The following is a 6,401-nucleotide window of genomic DNA, read 5'->3' on the forward strand; positions in this document are numbered from 1 at the left end:
GGCAGCAGTTCTGCGGAAAAGGACCTAGGGGTGACAGTGGACGAGAAGCTGGATATGAGTCAGCAGTGTGCCCTTGTTGCCAAGAAGGCCAATGGCATTTTGGGATGTATAAGTAGGGGCATAGCGAGCAGATCGAGGGACGTGATCGTTCCCCTCTATTCGACATTGGTGAGGCCTCATCTGGAGTACTGTGTCCAGTTTTGGGCCCCACACTTCAAGAAGGATGTGGATAAATTGGAGAGAGTCCAGCGAAGGGCAACAAAAATGATTAGGGGTCTGGAACATATGAGTTATGAGGAGAGGCTGAGGGAGCTGGGATTGTTTAGCCTGCAGAAGAGAAGAATGAGGGGGGATTTGATAGCTGTTTTCAACTACCTGAAAGGGGGTTCCAAAGAGGATGGCTCTAGACTGTTCTCAATGGTATCAGATGACAGAACGAGGAGTAATGGTCTCAAGTTACAGTGGGGGAGGTTTAGATTGGATATTAGGAAAAACTTTTTCACTATGAGGGTGGTGAAACACTGGAATGCGTTACCTAGGGAGGTGGTAGAATCTCCTTCCTTAGAGGTTTTTAAGGTCAGGCTTGACAAAGCCCTGGCTGGGATGATTTAACTGGGAATTGGTCCTGCTTTGAGCAGGGGGTTGGACTAGATGACCTTCTGGGGTCCCTTCCAACCCTTATATTCTATGATTCTATGATTCTATGACAGAGCCTGCCTGCCGCTGTGCAGGTTCACTAGTGAGGCAAGAGGGCACAAGAGTGGCTTCTCTCCTTGCTCTGCCCCTACCATTATGCAGGACCAGATTCTAATTTAGGGCTTGATTCAGCAAACTATTTAAGCATGTGCCTAAGTTTAAATACACATGTACTTGATGTCAATGAGGCTACTTACATGCTTAAAGTTAGGCAGGTGCTTAAATACCTTGCTGAATCAGGGTCTTGGTGCTCAAGAATGGAGGACCCTTCCAAATGGCAACAGGAACATGGCAGCTAGGGGACGTGGTCAAACTACTGCTGTGCCATAGTCTCTAACACATGCTGGCTAAGGGTACATGCTGCTCCTTTTCAAGGAGTGTTCAGCCCACTTCTTGTCCTCCTAACCTGCCCCATTGAATCCTGCCCTGACCATTAAGATATAAGAAGCAAAGTATGCAACAACCAGACTTTGTGATTCCCCTCCACTCAGCGTTGGTCAATTGGCCCTAGTTTACAACTAAGGAATGTCTTAATAATAAAATAAATAAAGCAAGCTTAACACGTGAGGAATTTTTTTTAATTGCAGAAAATGTTCTATATTATAGAGCTTAGGGATTTTTTCAAAATCCCTTTATGTTCAGACTGTCCCAAGCTGAAAGGTCTTTATCTATTCAAAAAGCTTTAATACCAAACTGTTTACCAAGAAAATGTTTTCTGTGTGCTCTAGTAACAGTGTCAATAAATGACAGACAGACTTATAAAGAAGGATCATCCTGAATCTGCAGCACTGGATGGAGGTAAGCACATTAAGGCTGGGTCAAATTCCGATCTCCTCACTCACTTCTTACTCATGCCAACAGCCCAGTTAGCTTCAGGAAGGGTTTGCCTGAGTAATGACTAAGGACAACAGGATTTGTCCCAGTGCTTCTGAGGGTTAGAAGGAAACCAGCACAGCTTTTCCAGTAGTAGTTTCAGAGAATTAATTGGATCAATTTACAGGAAAGAATGTAGAAGGGTGTCTTTTTCTAACACCTTGGCATTGTAACCCTACCAGACAAAGACTGGATTGGTAGTGTACCACGGAGGGAGGGTTTTTCTAATAAAAATGAAACAACCAAACAAAGTCCCTCAGCTGCAAGAAAAGAGAGAAGTAAATTGCATCCCTCCCCTCAAAAAAATCAGACAAAGCTACAAACAGAAACTTACTTCTTTGTGTAAATTTGAACAGATTGAGAATTTGCCAGTAGCTCCATGGTTCTCATTTCTGGATCTGAAAGACTGATTTTTCTTTAATTTACAAAAAGCATTTGGATCCTCGATCATATTTGTTTATAATTTTTTTTTAATTACACTCATTTTCAGATTCAGATTACATAATTAGAATGGAAAAGCCAAACACTTTGTGGCTTCTCTGCTCCTCGCCCTGCACCCCTCTAAAGTTTACATTAATCCACTTTGTGAACCACAGCAGTAGGGGTTCCCAGAGGGCCAAAACTGAGTAATTCAGACTTGCTCAGAAGGTACTACCAAGTTAAAACTCATCATGAGTAACTCTGCCATAGGCTTTTAGAGGCCGTGTTCTGATTCTGGATATTTACATATATGGATTTTTCCACTCTTTCATTCTGCCACCAGATGACCTCTGTAATATGAAGGGTCCATTGACTTCAAAGCATTTAAAAAAAAAAAAAAAGCTCCTAATTACACAACCACATTCCAGCCTGTGAGCAGGATTCATTTCACCAGGTATCTGAGAACAGATTTCAAATAGGGACCATTTTCAATTAGGTAACGGAACAGCACACATCCTACTAATTGTAGCCTATAGACGTCATACAAAATGTACACTTTGCATTACTTCCAGCAACAAGGAAGGGGGGAGGGATAGCTCAGTGGTTTGAGCATTGGCCTGCTAAACCTAGGGTTGACAGCTCAATCCTTGAGGGGGCCATTTAGGGATCTGGGGCAAAAATTGGGGATTGGTCCTGCTTTGAACAGGGGGTTGGACTAGATGACCTCCTGAGGTCCCTTCCAACCCTGATATTCTATGATTCTGTGAAGAAGCTGCCATTGGCATACACGGCACTGGAACATTATTTTCATGCTAGTGTGGGTGAACTATCCTTCTGTCTCAACACAATCTACTCTGTACTCATATTTCCACTTCTGATGCCAGGAAAGCTGTGTGGCTGTCTCCACACCCTCTGCTACACAGAGCCATTGCCTGAGCTAGGTAGCACCCCCTGGCTCTCCAGATCCCCAGGCAAATAAAATCTATCCCAGTTCCCAAAAGCATGAACTACTGACACTAAAAATAGCAGTTTCTCTATGATACTAGAGTGTTGAAATGAGATGTTTAAAAACACTAAATACTGGTTTGGAATGACACCCTGTATTGCATCATGGGTGGGTACCCCATAAAAGAAACATAGGAAAGTACCAAATGAAATGGACAGTAGGACTTTCCTTGAGTTGCCTATGACACATACTTGACCAAGAAAAAAGAGAAGCAATGAGACATGCATGGGAAGAAAGTGATGCTCTTTCTGAAGTTGGACACTTAGAAGCACATTTTTACCAGGATCTCAAACCAGCTTCTAAGTATTCTGATGTAAGAAAAGATGAGGCAATAATTAATAGAATGTGCATTTTTATTTATTATTTATTTAGATTTACAGAACACAAACACAACTGAAAGAATTTCAGTTACTTTGTATTTTTTAAAAACTCTCATTTTTTGGTTAGAGATCACCCTTCACTAGAGCAGTTGCTACTGGAGAAACTTTCTGTGTTTCCTTCCATGCTGATCTTATATAGGGGAAAAACTCCCCATCAAAATTATTCTCTTTGAAATCCCTCCTTAAAACCTAATACCTGCTTCTGGTTAAATAGGCACATTTGTCTGTTTTCTCTATCCTGTCTGAGACCTAGTTTGCAAGCTCTCTGGAGCAGGGACTATCTTCTTTTTAAATTGCTCATACAGTGCCTAGCACAATGGGGCCCAGATCTTAGACCCTACCATAAGAGAACAATAATAACACCAGGTGACTCTCTAGATCCCAGTATACATTTCAGTACATACAATATTCCAAAGGACCTGATAAGAATTTTATACCAAAGCACACTTCATCTTTGTAATTAGTTTCTAACAATCTATAGACAATCATAGTTTGTATATTTTGATCAACAAAGTCTTACATATGTTACAGTACAAGTGATAAGAGCTGAAAGATTTTTAAAAAATCCAGTGTACTTTTACTTCCTTATGCTGGGTTTCCCATTCTGCATTTCTCTCAGCTTGAACAATAAAAATGGATTAGTCAGTATCACTTTTGCTTACAGTTTGTTTCTTGTCAATATCACTGCCAAGTTCAGATGCAATAGCACAATATAAATACTCCCGGGAGACCTTGATTTGGCTCAAAAAAGTGTTAATATTCAAAATAAAAGTAATCGAATGATATTGGTCTTCAGTTATCAAAGTTTTTTTTTAAATAAATGCTAAATTTCAGCCTTGATTGTAGTCCTAAAACATTACAAGTCACTGCCTTGACTAACAGCTTGAGATAAGGAAGAACCAACTCTGGAATGAGGTAGAAGAGACAGGAAGGAGGGGAATAAAATAAAATAAAAGTAATGGTCTGAGTTTCATTCTTGGACAATCATGTGCAGTCAGTGAGAGTAGAAATGGTTCACTGTGCCTTGTGTTATGTGACTGGGTTTTTGTAAACTCTCTTTAAACCTTTTCTCTACCAGTACCATTCAAGCCTCTGCCTCTAACAAGCCTTTGTATGCACAGTAAAAAGGGAGGTCCCACAGCTCCTTATTAACTTGTTTATTCTTTCCAGTCTTCTGCATTAAAGATAACTCATGTTACACTAATAGTAGTTATGAAAACAGTCAAATTTATTTTGTTTTGACATTCTTAAGGAGCAATATAAAGTGTTTCTCTTTAAAGGGGCATTTGAAAGGTAAACAGTTTGATGTTTGAAATATTTGTCTATGCCTGTAAAAAAATAGAAATCACTGTTCTATAGTTATGTTTCAATAGAAGAGGGCAGTATAAGAAATCTGCAATTCAGCCTGAAAGTTAATAACCTAATTTGCTTATTTGGGTGAATTGTTCATTTCACTTGCTGGAGCAGAAGTGCAAATTTGAATCCTTTTATATTTTTAGACCTCAAAAGAAAAAGGCTGCTTTTGAAATCTCAGTGGGCTGATCCTGCAATCTATTATTATTCTCTGCTTTCTAAATTCTTGTTTTCAAATTTTGGTGTCTACTCATGCTGTTATTAGCACCTTCTTTTGGAGATAAAAGGCAAAAATTCAGCTACACTACATGGCCTTTGCTTGTATGGAAGAGGGAATGAGACAGTTACCATGCAAACAAACAAAAAACAGAACGAACTCTGACTTGCTCCCCTGAGCTCATCAGCAGCTAAACTTGAATTTGATCAGCTCTCCTATCAACAGCAAGATTCAGTGTAACAGAATTTACCATAAAAGGAAAAGTGGGGTTTTACTGTTATCAAATGGATTAAACAAAACAAAGCACATCACTATTGGAAGCATTTCATTGTAGGATTCGTGTAATTTTTTAAAATACATACTATGCCCACTGTGGCAGTCATCAGAATGGCTCTGCATTTTTTTATATCATGATTATCTATATTCAGCCACTGCAAGGACTGTTTCCAGTACTAAACTATATATTCTCAATAAATGTTGCAGGAATTCTCTGAATGTAAATGAAGGCAAACATGCCAAAGGTACAGCCCAAGGAACCAACAAGGCCCTTGTCTGTCTCTCGCTAATATATCCAGGGGAAAGACAAAGCTGTTCAATTAAAGAGTTTCATTATTGTTGAATTCACCAGAAACCGGGCCCCAATCTTCAGCTGAGAGCACAGGCAGACTGTTGTTGTTCAATGGAGCTTTGCACAGGTGCAGCAGTCCATCTGTGTGCAGTCAGCTGCAGAATTGGGGCCTTCACATTTGTCTCTCAAGGAAGACATATGTACAAACAAATACTACTTGTAAACTTTTGCTTATTTTTACATGAATGTATGTAAATACTAAACGCTACAATATGTTGGGATATACTAGTAGAATTCTTAATATATGTTGACTGAAAGGTAGAAGCTCACTGTGATCCATTTGAAGATATGGAAACTGAAAAGGGGTATTTAAAATAAATAAGATAAAGAAATTTTACAGTAACAAACATTTAGGGGAAGTTCAAAACAAACTTCAACTAAAAATAATTTTGGGAAAATATATCTTTCAACAAATAGATAGGGAAACATAAGCCATGATTACAGAAGTGGGAACAGAAAAGGTACTGAATTTACTCGAACCGACAAAGGCATAATGAGACCCACAGTTTGGAAGATGAAGCTAGTCAAAGTTCAGGCAAAAGTAAGGCAATTTTTTTAAGTGAGGGTAATTAATCATTAGAACAATTTACCTAGGGTTGTGGTGGCTTCTCCATCACTTGAAGTCTTTAACTCAAGACTAGGTATTTTTCTGAAAGATATGCTCTAGCTCAACCAGAAGTTATGGGCTTGATGTACAAATTATTCTGAGAGCTTCTGTGGCCTGTGTTATGCAGGAGACCAGACTATCATAATGGTCCCTTCCTGCCTTAAAATGTATGAACCCACCCCAAACACAGAAATGAAGGCAGGTAACAGAGAGAGGATGAA

The sequence above is a fragment of the Caretta caretta genome, chromosome 1 (genome assembly GCF_965140235.1).
Source record: "Caretta caretta isolate rCarCar2 chromosome 1, rCarCar1.hap1, whole genome shotgun sequence".
In the NCBI taxonomy this organism is placed as follows: Eukaryota; Metazoa; Chordata; order Testudines; family Cheloniidae; genus Caretta; species Caretta caretta.